General features: G+C 35.2%; 1 pseudogene; it reads right to left on the bottom strand.

Annotated features, from left to right (window-relative positions):
* Window positions 1–795: 795 nt before the first annotated feature.
* LOC140502629 (lysophospholipase D GDPD1 pseudogene) lies at window positions 796–8,107 on the bottom strand (annotated as a pseudogene).
* Window positions 8,108–17,088: the final 8,981 nt, after the last annotated feature.

The raw sequence follows: 17,088 nt of genomic DNA on the forward strand, positions 1-17,088 counted from the left end.
TATTTTGCAATGTTTAAAATGAAAACAGAGTTAGCCTGCTACATACATATATACATGCATATGTATGCACACATATGTGCATATGTACATACAAATGCACCCACCATGCACCCATGCTCCAAAAGACTTCAAAGTTTAGCCTAACATTCTTATAAACAAATGTATGTAACAATAGCTAAAGAAAAATTAATTCAGTCTACAGATTTTGTTTCTGCTCAAGTGGTGGTATTTTCAGTTATTTCTACACGACTCACTACTGATCATGTCTTGTAGGATAACTGTGTAATTTTTTGTGATTTTCTTTTTTTACTGCTTTTTCTACTACTTTCTCATTGTGTAGACTAGCAATATGTCCAGCAACAAGAAGCCAATTTAAGAATGGCTACAGATTTTCAAAACTTTAGTTTTATTGATTGACTGATTTCAGCCCAGTAAATGTCAAGCTCCTTCGAAGTCCTGGATTTTACCTACTCTGTTAGTGTTAGTCTTTAATTTGCAAATAGCTTGCCATAGATAGATTGCAGAAATCTTCATCCATTATTCATCTTCTTCCTGCCTTATCCCAATTATTGTTCGCTTTCTAAACAAACCATATACAAACATAAAATCTGGAATATAGTTTAAAATAACTTTACATTATAGTTTCTACATTGTGAACCAGGTTTAAAAATGAGGTAATGACACTCAATTGATTACATCTAATAGCATTCTGGAAATGGCTTATTTATGTGATGCTCAAAAAAAAAGAATATTCTTTAGTATTCTTTAAATGCCTTTTTTAATACTGATTTATGCTTAATTATGTAAAAATCCCTTAAACCTTGTTGAGCAATTTGTCATCAACTCAGTTGCTCCCAAATCAAAAGATATTTTGTACTTATGCTCTTCATTTAGTACCCAAACATATACCTGAATGTCTCAAGCAGTGAGGTGATCAGATAAGGCTTTCCTCGCTAGCAACTTCCCAGTCAACCAGATGAAAAAGTTTTGACTTCTTCATATGCTATGTGGTTCCTTCAGTTTCAGTATTATAGAATGCACTGGAATTTTAAAAAAAGAAGATGAAACAAAACTGCTCGTAGATAGGCACAAAAGGCAAGAGGTCAGTGTATAAAAGGCCAAGAATGAGCAGAACACATTTTAGGTTGAAGAGAATGGGATATCTGAATTTTCTTTGTGATAGTTTTCTATATTTTCATATTTGCAATTGCACCACACTGTCAAGTGTTCTCACTTGTGTGAAACCTTCTTAATCAGCAGATTCTTAATTCACTTTAATATCATTATTCACTGGAGCATCAGGATAGGCCTCAAAAGCTTCCTTCAGTAATGGAATGCTCTTTTCTTCTCCCTCACTTGGCCTTCCTTTTTGAAATGTTACCTCCAATTTGCCAAGATAAGGTTGGAGTTCACAGTACTTCAAGTCATAGATGTTCACATTTATTCCAATAGATCTCTTCATATTCCCATCATGGGACATGATCATTTGTTCATCTTTTGAGATATGATAGTCCAGTAACAGAACATCAGTTCCCAAATAAACTGCATGCCAAAAGGCTGCCATTGTGTTGTCCAAGTTCTTTCTAGCATCTCTGCAGTGAAAGATGTGTGTACTGAGGAATCTCTGCTTCTTCCTTTGGTGTAGCAGGGCCCTGTACTTGAGCAGCAGGAAAAAGATCACCACACAGCACTCCCCCTCCTAGGGTGGACAGGTAAATCCCCACCCAGAACAACACCTCAGCTGCTAGGATGGGGCAAGCTGTCCCCTCCCAGTACAGGCCCTCGCCCTTCTCCACAATCCTGAAAGCTTGGTGGCAGAAACAGCAGCAACCACAGGAGAGAGGCAACTCAGACAGCTGCTCCAGGTCTGTTTGCTCCCTACCTGAGCCCGGGTTCTAATGGTCTCATGAACACTTGACACACATAAAAGACACTGAGACTTTCCAAAAGCTTTTGTTTATGTACATTATACCAATCAATATTTATAATATTAAAATTAAAATACCTTAGTATTATGAGGAAAATAATTTTAACCTTGTGTCCAAAAGGGTCTTGGGGATGTGCAGGAGTCTGTGGACTACAGTTGAGACCGGCTATTACAAATTGTGTGCATGTGGTTAGTCAACAGGCTAAATAAACTGCATAGGTATTAGGGAAATGGTTTAAAATGATGTTATAAAGATTGAAAAATTAAAGATTTGGCAACTAATTTGCTCTGTGTGGTGATTGGTAGCAATTAACAAACAACTAAGCATTATTTTAGTGTCTATAGTGTATCAATCACACTGAGAAGTTTTAGGAACATAATAACAAAGAGAAAATGTCCCTTCCATCAAAAACTTTATATTGTAACCAGAGAGACAGCATGTACATATTTAAGGATGTGATCCTTTCCCCCCTTAAATGCAGTAGGAATTGATTAGAAATTCTTCAACCACAAAAGTAGATAATGATCAGATTTGTTTTTTAGGAATATATATTTGACAGCTATGTGGAAGATGGATTAGAGAGAGTAGAAAATTTAAATAGAGATAAAAATTAAACTTTTGTGGTATTCCAGGTGAGATGTTATGAGGAACTAATACAGTCGGGGAGTTAGGGATAAATAGAAGATATATTGTGGAGATAGATTCTACATGAGATCATTACCATTATAAAAATATGTGCCTTTACATCAAAGAGGTTGATATTATTGAAAGTACAATATAATTATTTAAATGTTTCTAGCTCAATTTTCTCCTCATATCCACTGTTAGTCGTCTAGCTTTAGAATATTAACATAATAAATAACTAATTCGTTGGCCTTTTGTGGGTTTTACTATTAGAAATTTTAAAACATAGTTTAAATTTGTTTTACCGTGGAGGTGCCCTACATAGACCTTTGGAGTGATTTTGACTTCTTACTGAAAAGGCCTTTGTTTTATCAAATTGATGTGATTTGTGCAGAGAAGCTTCTATATAGGTGAACCTCTGTATTGATCTTCTACCATATCTTATATTCGGACAATCTACATAATGTTTGTGAATACCCTTCACAGATATATGTATCTGTCACTTAGCCTCATTGGATATTGGAATCCAAGGTACCTTAAATTCATTTCAAGAAATATTATGAAACTCTTGTATGCAAGATCCTGCACTGTGCATTGAAGGCACGAAGATAAAAGTACAACAGTTTCTGAATTCAGGCAATTTTCATTCTGTAGAAAAATGATTCTATAGAATAAAGAGAATACTGTAGGCAATTTCAATGGAAAGATCTTTCTCATTCATTAATAGGTCCGTGTGATCTGCTTGAATCACCTGGAAGCCTAAGACACATGGTGGGAGGAGTTTGTTGAATAGGCAGAACAGGAAGAGTGGAGCAGAAGCTGGAGGAAGGGAGTGGTCATGGAGAGGACAGAGGAAAGAGGACTCAGGTACGTGGGGCAAGGCTCAGGCTTGTGATTGTTTGCTTGTGTGAAGGCCAGAGCAGAGGGGGAGAGGCTTGGAAATGGCTTTACACCCTGCGGTGATCATGTTTATTAACTTGTTGGTCACCATGACAAATTTAGCTTTCTGATCCTGGAATATGGCTTTCTGGTGTCTAAATAAATGTTGTTCTTCTCTCTTCTATATGGAGAGTCTTGTATATTTTGCAATTGAGAACTACACTGGCATATTCATGGTCACCAACAGTGCTGTGAATATTTTCTTGGTGATATAAATACACGGAAAAATATTGCTACAATATCATCTGTCATAAAGTTTAAAAGTTCACCTTGTTTGAAGATCACTTTTAAGAAAGCATTTTGTACCAGAAATTTTGTTATTGTAATCAATAACCAGAGGAGTCAGTGGGAATTTATATTCTTGTATTGATCAATGAATTGTGTGATGCAGGAAATATGTTCTATTATGGAAGCTCTTCAGAGAAGCCTTGCCTGACCCTTCCTCAAATCAAAAAATCTTCTGCTTATGAAGTATAAGTCAAGTATATGACTTGAGGGCATGAATTAATAATGTTTAATATAAGTATTTGATCCCCAGTCTTGAGTCCTGTGCTAAGTAGACACAGCTTATATATTTACTAACTACTGATTGAAAGTTTGATTAATTTACAGATATGTAGGTGATAGGATCCAAATATTGTGGCTTCCCTATTGTCACTGGTAAAATTAGTTGATCATTTAAATACTAGGATGTAGTGCATTTCATATGTTAATTTACTTCTAGTTTTATCAACAATTACTCATAGTGTGGTGTGCTTTAGGTTTATCTCATGCCAAATTTGTTACACATTTATTTCTTCTCAACTCCTTTCCAGTCTGTTGTGATTTGATAAGGTTTATTATCATTCCTCTTTCCATATAATTGTTTCTCAAGTGACGTTGCATACTAATCCTATATGGTCTTTTACAAACATATTTTTCTAAGAAATGGAGTGATTGCAAGTAAAGTGATTTCTCGGTCATTTAGGCTGATTTGTTATGAACGACTGCTTCATATGCTTGAGTATGAAAGCAATAATGATATTCAGTAACTGACAAGTTGCACTGGAACTGCTATAGTAATAAATAGCATCTTCTTCCCATTCCTATGCTTGAAATAAAAGAACTTTGATGAAATGTCTTGAGTCATTTACTAAAGGTTACAAATGGAACATACAACAGTATTCATAAATATGTCTGTCTTAAAGTTTGTATCAATACTAAAATGGGGTACATTCCATAAAACATTTTAAAAATCATAATTTAAGTGTTGGGACACAAAAATCAGGTAAATGTATAATTAAAAAAAATTAAATTGTCTTTTTATCTGTGTGCTTTAGCATGACAGTTCATTCTTCCTTCTCACATAAACATAATACTTCACTTTATATCAGTTTTAGTCCAGGAGTCACAGGTCCCAGCTATAAGAAAAATAAAATAGTGGGGTCTAAATGAAAATCACCAGTAGTATTACCTTTTTATGAAACTTTGGGTAACTTTCTTCTCTAGTGTCTGCTCATTGCTTCTGTGAGTAGAACATAATCATAATATTTTTTTTACACATGATACCAGGTATTTTAGAGGAAGTTTTCCTGTCTCCATAGAATTCCTCTACACTCCTATGGAACTGATTTACATTCAGTGCACTATTAAGTTAATAAGGACTCCAGTGATTTTTAAGAGGTACACAAGAGCCAGAGAAGCAAGAGAAGAACTTGCTATAAAGTGATCATGCATAATTTAATCAGGATTAAGGGTGTGATATCTCATCAAGCCCAAGTTTTTGTTAGATAAACTGGCTTTTAGCTACAACAGTGACTTGAGAGGAATTTCACATGCAGACAACATAATAATCGTTAGATTTATAGTAAAAGCACATGACTTAAGTAAAGAAGATGCATTGCATCTCAAAATTAAATTATTAGCTTTATTTTAACCAAGGTAGACAATACTAGGTTAACACACAGGGTAAATAACATTACCTTCCAGGTAGACCTAAATTAGAGCAATTGATACTAACAGTTGAAAAATGGTTACAGTCTTATAAAATTAATTAAAATTAGACCTTAATTAAAAAATTAAACCAATTATGATTTCAAGGTACAAAAGCAATGAGAAAACATAAAGATATTATCAAAGCTCATAAATCTCCCAGTTAACTCCAGCAATTAATATATTTAATAATCTATGAACCTTAATGAAAATAAATTATTTAAGCATGTTCTTACCCTCCTTGGACTTAGTAGAAATAATTATAAAATGCAAATACTGATGGATTAAAAAAACTGCCTAGTCCACAGAACAGTGGGATTTGACTGTTGACTTCTGTGTTGAATTAGTATGAAAAAGTCATTCTAATTATAAATTATCTAATATAGATTGGCTAGTAGAGTAATCTCATTCTCCAGTTCATTTTACAATTATTCTATTTAAGTATAACTGGACTGAGATAGTCATGTTAAAAACTGTAAAACACAGGCAAATGTAACATTATCTATAATGCTACAACTACAATCTAATTGTAAAATTATTAAAGAGCAATCTTCATTTTAATATTCAAACTATAAACTTCATCAAAGCAGGTTTCCCACTATGGACAGAGCTCATTCCCCACAGGTTATGCATTCTTACTAAATTATTGTCACCGAACATAAGTTTTTCCTCTGATGATCAACCTTCCAATCCTGACTCCCCTTTATTTTAATTTAATTGGACCTGAGATAGAAATCCATCTCTGGGTTTATATGTGAGACTCTTCTTGCTTGATAGAACTGACCAGAATATGTTCTTTGCTAGTAGTCAGTTTGAGAACTAAAAGTGATGCTATGAAAATAAATTCATGGAATCTTAAAGTCGAATAAATATCAAGAATAACATGAGAAAAGCTATGTAAATAATCTGAAAGTTGTAAAGCAGGGGGAAAGGAGAAAGGGGACAAACATATACAGAGTACCTATTATCAGCGAGGTATTGTGCTAGGTACTTTACAAATGCTATCTCATTTGATGTTCACAACAATCCTGCAAGGTAGGTGCTATTGTTATCCCCATATTACTGTTGAGGAAACTGGAGTCAGCAGAGGTCAGGTGACTCATGCAGGGTCACAAAGTTAATAAATGACCAATGAGATTTGAACTCAGGTCTTCCTCACTCCAGGCTACCTGTTCCATTGTCTGTTTGTCTGTTTATGCATCCAGTTATCTATCTATCATCTATCTATCTATCTATCTATCTATCTATCTATCTATCTATCTGTCATCTATCTATCTATCTATCTATCCATCTATCCATCTATCTATCTATCTCCATTCATCATTCTAGTCTTGTACTCCCTGTCTCTGAGGAGAGCTGAATTGCTTCCAGCCTTGACTTCGTGTTTTCCTTCCTGATAAGAACTGGAGACATCTTTAGAAAACGGTGGGGAGTGTTGAGGCAAGAGATTTCTATTTTGCCTCCATTTGAGTCATAAAACAACAGGCCTCCCTATACATGCAGATATAGTTACACATCTGTCTTTCTTTCTATTATATACTGTGTCTATATCACTTAAGTATTAAGAGTTTACATGAAGGAAGAGAATAATGAACCTAAATTTTGAAGAATTCATCTGTAATTTTCAGGGAATAGGAAGAGAGGAGATTCTTTCTTTGAACTAATAGTAATAGGAAACTAAAGGTATTTCAGCTAGCTAGTTTACTTGTTTTAATATTTTTAACTAATTTAATTGGCTTTCCTTATGTTGAAGTGAAAAATGAAACATTTCCATTCTTCTAATTTCTGTCATAGGCGAATAAGGAGAATTAGTTAATCCTCTTCCAAATCTCAGCCCTTAAAATACTTGAAGGTAACTGTCATTCTCTACTCTTAGTTCTTCTGTGTATGAAATTATACATTCCCACTTTCTTGAACCTTTCACTTAAGGAATGATTTCGAGTCCTTTTCCCCTCTTAATACACTCTAGCTCTCCAGCATCTTTCATAAAATGTGGCCACCATAGCAGAACAAAATACTGTGACTGTGGCATACCTTGAACATAGGACAAAATATTATTACTTTTCTTTTCTGTATATAAATTCTAGTTATTGTAACCTAAGAGATTACTGGATCTTCTGACTCCTATATCACTCCTATTGACTCCTAATAACCTTTTAGCAAATTTAAAAAAGTATACATGTAGCTGTTATTTTACAGTAACTATGACATCCTCTACATAGGTAGTTGATATTTTGACCACAAATATGCCTTTATATTTTCCCATCTGGTTAGATTTAGCTCATTTTAATCTTTCAAGAATTTTTTGAACTAAATTATGTCTTCATATGTGACATCTATCCCATCTTTATTTTCTGTGAAATTTTGGTGTATTCTGTGTTTTCATAATCTAGTTGATAAGAGTATTTAATAGAATAGTATGAAGCACAGATCCCTGGGGTATTGTTAGGTGGATACCTTCCTCTAGGTTAATATTAAGTTATTTATTACCAATCTGTCTGTCTGTTACTTTAACTAGTATCAAATCCAAGTAATTGTGTTAGTTTCTAGCCTGTATTTCTCCAATTTACCCTTAAAGATACACCATAAATTTGCTGAATATCTTCTTTAAGAACATAGGTGTTATGGTCTCCATTATGGTCCATGTATTTTTGTAGTTCTACTTTTCATGTATATTGCTAGATCTTTTTCAATCTATATTGATTTGTTTTCCTTTTGCATCCATATAGATGTATGTATACATGCATATACATATTGCCTCATTTTCCCATATAACTTTAATTATATATTGTTATTCATTTTTTCTAAATTATTAAGGTTAATTTTATTTGATTATACTTTGTGTCTTTAAGAGTCTACAGTTTGTTCACATAAAGGATAAAACCAAAATAACATTATTAAGTTAAAGTATAAAGCATTATTCTAAGTTGGGTATATTCAAACAGAAGAGAGAGAAAAGCATTCTCTCCAGGAATAATGTTCTTATTAGGAGATGCAACACAGATTGGGTGTTTAAGCTTCAGGTGAAATGGTAATAAAAGGAGGTCTAGCCTAATGGCTATATGAACAGGTAGATGGCAATCCCACTTGACTTCAGAATACAATGTCAGGACAGATATAAGTCCAATCTTATAAAAAAAAAAAAAGACTGAATTATTGGCTCATTGCTCCACGTAGTATGAACAGTCACGCCCCTGATTTTTTGGTACTGGGTGATATGGCAGAGTATAACAAGACTCTGGATATGGAGATGGGGGTGGTGGTGTCAATTACCAGGCTGGAAGGAAGTCCAGTACCTGGTGAGAAGTCAGAAGTGAGAAAGTGGTGTAAGAGAAAATCCTTCTGTTGACAGCTTTGGAGAGCTGAAATCCAAACTGGCTGGAATGAGAGAGAAAAATCTCAGGTGGGCTCCTTGACAATTGGACCCATCTTTAGACAGTTCATAGTCCCTTCTGAAGTTTCATGTGGAAGTACAGTCTCACCACTGACCTCTTTGGTATTTGTGTTTTGGTTCTTATCCACACAGAAAGATTCTATGGTTTTTTTCACCCTTGATTTGCTTCTTCTTACTTATGATGGTGAGGCTTTGTGTGTTATAGCCTCTGGTTCTTTCAGTTAAAAGCTGGAGAACCAGGAGTTGGACTGCCTGGTGTGAAAAAGCTAAGGTCAGATGCCTTTTTGTTTACTTTGTGTTTTGTGTTTCCTGGATCAGCCCTGGGGCTAGCTTGTTAAGTATGGAGGAGGTATGGTCTGGTCACATGAAATCTCCTTACCTAGGCTGAGGCAAAGGCAAACCCAGAAGTTGCCTGCCTCAGGAGATCCTGGCTTCTCTATTGTCTTCCCATTTCCCCTGAAGAGCTGAGGCATGCCTAGGTCCTAGTGCGAGTTTCCACCACCTCTGGGGCTGCTCTCCTTCTGATCACCTCCACCACATTAAGAGGAATCTCCCTTTAGCTATTTTACTAGCCTCAGATGCTAGGAGGCTATTTGTCCCTTCTGCTGATCCGACTGATCCAGGATTTCTCTAGGGAAATATTTTATGTTCTTTTGATGTCACCAAGGGGAGGGGGAGAGAGCATTTACCAGTCACTCTTCCATTGTCGCTCCCAGAAGTTCATGTAGGTGACTTATGGACACTTAATCTGCCAGCTGAAAGTCTCAGGAGCAGCTGCAACTGATACCTGGTGCTCAGTGGCTGTCACTTACTCAGCCCTGCTGGTCTCTTGCCCTGGGTGGCCACTCTGCCTTTCCACAGTGTTGCTGCTGGCTCAGGACACCCTGGGGGTTTCCTGCTGTGTGGCACTGAACTCACCGTGCTGCGTGTTGTGGGCTCACCCCTGTGGAGCAGATCCTTCCCATTGGCCTTCTAATCTGTCCTGGCCTGTAAATCTGCCACAGTCTGTCTCCTATTGGATTCTGCACCTCCAAATTTGGTCAGATTCTCTTTTTAGAGGTATCTGAATGAGTTTGTCTAAGAGCTTATGTGAGTAGTTGCTCTCACTCTGCCATCTTGACTCGCCCCAAATAAATTTTAAAAAGTTGTAGGCATGGATTTCACACTTTTCTGATCTCCAATCACCTTGCCTTTGCAGAACTTATCCCTAAAATTTACTTTCTCTTTATCTTCATCCCTCAGAATCTGTAAAATGTTTTGGAGTTAAAACTCAGAAACCTCTTCTTTTGGGAAACTTTCTTGATCTCCCTGTTAGTAGTTTTCTCCTTTAAAACATACTCTCATTGTGTGTGTATAATATGCATATGTTTGTATGATATAGTTTGCATATTGATTATTACTAGAAACCTGCTTTCATTAAAATGTTTAAAACTTGATTTAATATTCTTTCACACAAAGGAACAAGCAATTTTGAGGCAATTGACTGCAAAAAATGTGTGGTAAACTGATGACCAGGTTAAGTGTACGTCTTCTGGAGACTTATGTTTCTATATATTGTGTTCTTCTTTGGTAGAATTTTTATTCCTTGATATCAGGAACTAATTTTTTTTTCTATTGTAGTGGATGCCTTTGAATCTCGAGAACTTAATATACAATAGGATTCTAATAAACTTTTATTATTTATTGTTATTATTAATAATGGTATTTATTTTAATTAAATTGAATTGAATCACTATTTTCAGTGGTAGTAATAATGACAAAAGCAATAACAGTAATTTCTAGATCCTATCAGTAATTAGGTTTTTTGGAAGTTCCCATTTTTATATTTTCATTAAATTAGTATGCAAAATATCCTTGGCATATTTTGAAAAACTGATTATTTCTTTCATGTAAGTGAAGGTGAGATGACATGAAATTTAAGGCATTGTTAGATTCCTTAATTTTTTACTGGCAGCATGGAAAGAAGACAGTAATATCATATTACGGTTTTCTCCCATTATCACTGTGTTTTCTCAGTTTGTTTCATAGTTGCTATTTCTTTAGTTTTCTACATTTATTTTCATACCATAAAAATATAATTCCTAGACTTTGTTGAAAGAGACTAATTTAATTCATGGGAATCTTTTTAGCCAAATCATATTTATAACTCACATAATATGAGTCCATTAAGAAGAACAATAATTTGTTGACTTTGACTTTATTATTATAGTAGGGGACAAAATAAGTCATAATCATAATTAAGACAAAGAGATAACAGTAGAAATATGTGGAAGTCAGAAGAAATCCCCAGGGTGTAGTTTGGGGTATGTTAAAGGGATCTGAAAAACGAGTTAGTAAGAAATATGATTGCACTTAAAATATAGAGTATGAATATTGAAATGTTTGTTATTTTTCCCCTTTTCCTTTCCTTTCCTTTTTAATATCTGCTCTTTATTATTTTAAGTTTGATAGTGGCAAGCAGAAGTTCAGGTCCTATAGTGCTTCTCTTTTGTGGGTGAGTTCATCCCATTAATATTCTGAGTTAACAGTGAATTTCTCTCTGTTACGTTGTCTTCTATTTTTTCTTTTTCTCTCTCTTTTTGTCCTGACCCTCCCTTAAAGTCTGTTTTGCTTCTCACCATTGCTTTCTTTATCTATGCTCTCTTTTATTACCCCTTCTTTTACTTAGCCCTCTTTTCCTCAATTTCCTATTGGAAAGATAGATTTCTATTACCAATTGATCTATCTCTATCTACCTATATTTCTATGCATCTATAATGATTCCATCTTTCATCCAATTTATATGACAGTGGGATGCAAGCATTGCCCCCATGACACCGTTTTCCCCTACACTATAAAAACTCTTTCTTTTCCATTTCTTTTATATGAGATAATTTTCAATAGTCTCCCTCTCTCTCAAAGAATCCCTCTTTCACACATTCATTTTTTCATCATCATTTGCACACACTCTCTATACGTAGAGTCTTTCTAACTCCACAAATAGTGACAAAGTTCTTAGAAATTATATGCATCATCTTTCAATATTGAAATGTAATCAGTTTAGCCTTTTTGAATCCCTTATGATTTCTCTTTCATGTTTACCTTTTCATGCTTCCCTGAGTCTTATATTTGAAAGTCAAATTTTCTATTCAGCTCTGGTCTTTTCATCAGGAATGCTTGAAAGTCCTCTATTTCATTAAATACACATTTCATTTTTTTTTCTTTACGTCGAAGGACTACACTCATTTTTGCTTGGTAAGCTATTCTTTTGGTTGTAATACTAGCTTTTTTGCCTTCCAGAGTGTCATATCCCAATCTTTTTTTTTAATGTTACAGTTGCCAAATCTTAGGTGATCCTGACTATGGCTCCACAATATTTTACAAGTTTAATTCTAACTACTTGAAGAATTTTCTCTTTAAACTGGGAGCTCTGGAATTTGGTTATAAAACTCTCATGTGGTTTACTTTTGGTATCTCTTTCAGGTGTTCTAAATTGTGGTTCTTGTCTAGGATTGTAATCAATGCTACTCATTAGGGCTCCTGCTCCACTGGGAGTAGAATTGGTACTGCTCCTCAGCATCCATGATCCTTTATGAACAACAGCAAAAAACAAAACAAAACAAACAAAAAAAAAAACATTATCTCGCAGTGGCCCTGCTTGCCACTGAATGTTCTTCACTACTCTGGAATTGTGAACAAGAAATGTGTATGGATAATGGAGTTGCACACAGGAGTTGGGTCTGCACCCAGTGCTAGCATAGGTGTCCCCTATCATCCCTTTGTGAACAGTTACCAGAGCTCCTTTCTTTTTCTTTCTTGGAAAATCCTGAAGCTATTACTGCTTCTGTCACAAACACCTATTCTCGCCATTGTTGTTTAATCCACATGGTCTCTGAGTCATACTCCTCCCCCATGTCAACGGTCTATCCTTTTGACCTCTTAAGTTGTGTTGGACTAGGAGAATATCTCACCCTGAACTTTTGTTTTCTGTGCTATTCCAAAATTCTATCTGAATTGCTATTTTAAAGTGTTTTTTGGATGAGAAAGTTAGGAGAACTCAGTTGAATGCTTCATCTATTTGGCAGTCTTGCTTCTTCTCCTGAGAGACTACAATAATGCAATCTAATAAAACATAATAACCAATGATATAAGTTTGAATAGTTTTGAGCCAGATTATGAAGGGCTATAAATGCCAAATAAAAAGTTTATATTTTATCCTAGAAGCACTAGGGAGACACAAAAAGGTTTTTCTTTGATTTGTTCTATTTTCTTCTTTTTCGTTCGTTCCATTTTTGTAGATAAATCATATATCAAAACATATTTTAATAATATTTTTCAGTAACTTTCTGGAGGATGAACTTAAAAATAAATCAAAAAGTCCAATTAGGAAGGCATGACAGGCCACAGTTGCCATCTTTGCAGAGTGTTTCTCAAGGATCTTCAATGTAGACATATAATAGAAAGATCCTCAGGACACCTATACTATATAATCAGGAAATCCAGCTGTAGAACTCATCCTGTGTTAGGTGGTTGAGATTAAAGAAAGTTTTAATAGCAAGACAGGCTCTGCAAAAACTCCTGGAATAGTACTCCTTTCTCTCTGAGTACCATTAAAAAATTCTCAAGGATTTTATTCACCCCATTATTCTCAGGAATAACCACCATAGTTCAGTAACAATTCTATGTGACAGTTTCAACTCCCCTAATCTTCAGTTATATTGATGCTTTCCTCTCTTCCATATGAAAATATCTAGATATATATCATTAACGCTTAAAGATTTATAGATGGAAACAATATGCAATATAATCTAGAACAGAGAAAATCAAATTGGGGTTTAGAGACATTTTCCTGGAATACTTAAGCTCAATACCATTTTCATAAAAATACTAAGATTTTTCAGTTACTAATATAACATTTAAAGACATGACCTATGTACACACACACACACAAATATGTGTATGTGTATGTGTGCTATGTAGAAGGGGAAGTTATGAATATTTTTTGGTGTATAAAACAGTGCTAAGACAAAAAAGTGAGGAACACCAATCTAGACGAAATTCTGTTTTTATAGACATGGGAAAATTGAGTTACAGAGCAATGAAGCGATTAGTCCAAAGACATTCTGGTTGTAAGCAGCATGTCTAAGATTCAAATTCAATGTTCTTTCTACTCTACAACTGCTACATTCTTTAGCTTATGAGAGATTTCCTAGATTAATTGAAGCCAGGCAGATCACTAGTCCTACAGAGATCTGAACCTGAAGTAACTCTATTTTGACTTGGAAAAATAATATCCCAGTATGTGAAAATAGTTGGGGAAGTATGACGATTCCATTTCTTAGTAATACTCTTTGAAATTTGTAAAACAAATGAAGCTAGAGAAAACCAGTGGAGGAATAAGGGAAACTTTTAGGTAACTGAAGAAGAAATCATTCTGATAAGAATTCTATATACTTCTTTAACAACTTCCAGCATTAACTCTAGCTCTGTGAAAATTATGATTGTCTGATATCCAGAGATGATAAAATTGAGGTTTACAGAGGATAAATGACTAGCTTGGTGTCATATAGTAAGCTGCTGGTCACACCATGATTAAAACTTATAGCCCTTCAATTTAAAATCCATTTCTTGACTATATTAACAATTTCCACATTGCAATCATTACTTTGGTTTCAAGAAAAGCACCTTGCCATCCTGGACACTTTTCATTAATACATTTAAAGTCATGAAAATTTTTTTCTCCTTTATTGTTCTCTCTATTTTGCTTTCATTTTAGTTATTTTTGTTAAAGTTTGAAATAATAAAGGTGTAAAGAAATTGACTTCTATTGGCAGAAATTTTCAGGTAAGTGCATTTTTTTCCCATTATATAGAGGAACTCATATACCTCAAATAACTGAATATAGTCATGTATACATCTCATAAATGTGATTTGCAAGGAAAATTTGAGGTAAAATTCCATGTATTATGACAACAATAAGTTGTACTTCTAGTGTCATTAGACACTTCTTTTCCTCTAATACTACCCAACTACTAAATTATCTTTTTCAAGCTGAGATTTTAAGTTGGATGGTACCTCCAGGCCATTTAATCAAACCTCCTCATTTAACAGGTGATGGAACTGAATTTTAGGGTGGTTAAGTGATTTGCCAAACATCACATATGTGGGAAATATCTGAATTGGAAATGGAATACACATCCTTTCTCTACAAAGGCAGGTAGTATTCTTTCTTTGTACAACAAGACCTCATAATTAATTAATAGAATCATTTGTTAACACTCAAGTGTCTCTGTTGATTTTTTTCTGTGAACTCTCAACTCTATTAAGATATCATTAAAAGTGCTACATAATCCCTTTATCAATTCACTTTTTTTCCCTTTAAAGCCTTTAGATTGATGTTGCCTTGGTAGAATCTGGCATATGGCACTATTAGCCATAAAATTTTCACTTTGGGCTTGCTAATGCCCTCATTTCAGAGTGACAGGGCATTCAACTACAGTGTTCCAAGGGATTTCCTCTTGTTTAAATATATACACAACTGAAAAACTCAAAGGCCTATTTGTCTCATGAAGCATTGTATAGCACTAAGGGTAAGAAATAAACAAAGCTAATGATTGACTTAGGTAATGTATGACAGTTTCCTGTTATTGTGCTATTCAGTGAAAGAAAAAAAAATGAAGGTCTATCATAATCTAAAAAAAAGAAAACTTTTCTCCATGTCTTCATCATTGCAGTATTGCAAATAATCAATTATAATTACATGAAACTCTGCCTCCATATTGCTATGGAGATGAGAGATACTTCCCCTCAAACCACTAGCATGGGCAATGTGGTACTGGAATTGATAGGGTTGTTTTTAGAGAATCTTATGAGAGAAACTTGCTAGAAGAGAAGCAAGTCAGTTTAAGAGTTTGTCTCAATGTTGAAGGAAGGCTTGAGCACACTGACATACTCTCTGTAGTCATCCCTGAAAAGACTCTTAGAAGAGTGGTTGCTATGATGAAAAATATAGTCCATATAGGTCAGTGATAATGTCACGAATTATAACACGAGTTAATAAGGTTTAGTGAGATGACAGAATTCAACTTTGAAACAATATACCTTGCCCGTTACTTTTAAGTGGAGAAGGAAGGAGTTATCCCAATTTATCTCTGCAAAAGGAAGATGTTTGTGTAACCTAATTATCTATGAATTGTCCCATTAATTTTGCACTCTTTTCTTTTTTTGCTTCTGTTCATTTATTCTTTAATATTGAGAAAATGCACACCTTTAACCTGATTGTATATTTAATGTTACCCAAATCTACAGAGGTTTGGAGAAGAAGGGGAGAATGATTGTTCAGGGCAATTAACTAAGGCTCTCACAAAGTCACTGAGAAGCAAGAGGGAGGTGGAACCATGATGGCAAATGTGGAACCAAGATGTCAGAATAAAGTCAGGGACCCATCTAAGTTCTTCCCCTTACCCTACCAAATACCCTTAAATAAGGACTAAGCAAATTCTGAAGTGGCGTAACCCACAAAAAGACCAAATGAAACAATTTTCTAGTCCAAGACAACTCAGAAGATCAACAGGAAAAGTCTGTTGCACCACGTTGATAGAGAAACACTATCCAGTGCATGCCACACCAGCACTGACCAGACCCCAGAAAACTAAGAATTGTCCTTGAGGTGACTAAATCAGTGGCAACAATGAGTTTCCAGACTTCTCAGGCCACAGACGACCAAGACAACTTGGAAAGTTGACAGGAAAGGTCTGTCACACCCACAAGAGAGTGAAGTAGAATCCAGCTAAAAGTGCACCAGCACAGACCCAATCCAAGAAAAGCAAAAGCAGGCCTTGGCAGTGACTCAGTTAGTAGTGGCAGGAGCTGCACTGGAAATCTCAGAAGTCAGAGAGCACTCGGGTTAAACAACTGGTCAGAAAGAGATTACAGGAATCTCTTTGCTAGCACTGAGGCAGGATTCTGCCTATGCTTAGATCCAGATCACAGTCCTGGGTGGCAGTTCCAGGGCAAGGAGGACTACTAGCATAGCAGATCTCATAGCCACAGAGGATGGGGGACTCTCCTCACAGTTCTAGACTAGACAAACTAGAGCACAGACTAAGAGAGTAGCAAATACCTCTCCTTAGATCATATCATATTAGAAGAACTGAAAATGTATAGGTCCTAGAAGTATCACTGAAAACATTGGCACAAAACACCTAAAGCTTGGGAGAGTGCTTCCACCCTGGAAGCAGAGCCCTACTTTAA

Source organism: Notamacropus eugenii, chromosome 4, assembly GCF_028372415.1.
Source record: "Notamacropus eugenii isolate mMacEug1 chromosome 4, mMacEug1.pri_v2, whole genome shotgun sequence".
NCBI lineage: Eukaryota > Metazoa > Chordata > Mammalia > Diprotodontia > Macropodidae > Notamacropus > Notamacropus eugenii.